The sequence below is a fragment of the Rhea americana genome, unplaced genomic scaffold, assembly GCF_003343005.1.
Source record: "Rhea americana isolate MKP2758 unplaced genomic scaffold, rheAme1 scaffold_20, whole genome shotgun sequence".
NCBI lineage: Eukaryota > Metazoa > Chordata > Aves > Rheiformes > Rheidae > Rhea > Rhea americana.
Genome location: NW_028186150.1, coordinates 5,246,480 through 5,247,451, shown reverse-complemented (window position 1 = coordinate 5,247,451; position 972 = coordinate 5,246,480).

The window sequence follows — 972 nt, the reverse complement described above, 5'->3', positions numbered from 1 at the left end:
GAACCAAGATCTTGTCTGTCTGTTTTTAACTGAAAAACAAAACAAAAATAATCACCACCACCACCCAAACAAAAACCCCCCAAGTGGCTTATATTAAAAAAAAAGGGGGGGGGCAGGAGAGGACACCACTAAGAGGAGGAAGAAAGGGGTGCAACTATAAAACCCCATTGCCTGAAATGATGGCACTCTAGAAAACAAGGTGAAGGTTACTTCTCAGAGATGACAAGCTCAGAATCTACACAAAGTACATGTACACTTTATACAAATGAAAAGCTTCATTTGCCACCATAAACCTCTCTTTCAGAGGAACAACTTTTGCAGATCAATGTTCTACTAAATCTTTTAAATGCCAACAAAAGAAATTCTGAGCAATGTAACTAGTAATGTCTCTTTATATGGATGTTAAGATGACAATTCAGATTATTTTCCAAACTAATCCTGAGAAAAATTTATGTTTACAATTTAAACAGTAATGTTATGTAAAAAGTATTAACAAATCCACTATTACAAATGTCAGTTTTCCTATATGGTCATCTATATATACACAATAAAATGGTAAGTATATGCAAAAATAATAAAAAAAATCATGCACAAATTACTTTCACCTTTAAAGGCTGGGTTTCCCTCAAAATACAATTTTTTGCTTTTTTCCTATATTTTTTATTTGTTTGTTACCACCCCCTAGACACACTGAGTACTACCCCTACAGGTCAGCACGAGCTGATGGGAAAYACATTTATTTTACATTCAAGCTTTTATATCCTAAATGACCCTGTTGTAGCATATGACTTATCAAATGAGCAGCCTTTTTCCTCTTTTTTTTTTCTTTTTCTTTTTTTTTCTTTTTTTCTTTTTCTTTTTCCTTTTTTTTTTTTCTTTTATATCCTAAATGACCCTGTTGTAGCATATGACTTATCAAATGAGCAGCCTTTTTCCTCTTTTTTTTTTCTTTTTCTTTTTTTTTCTTTTTTT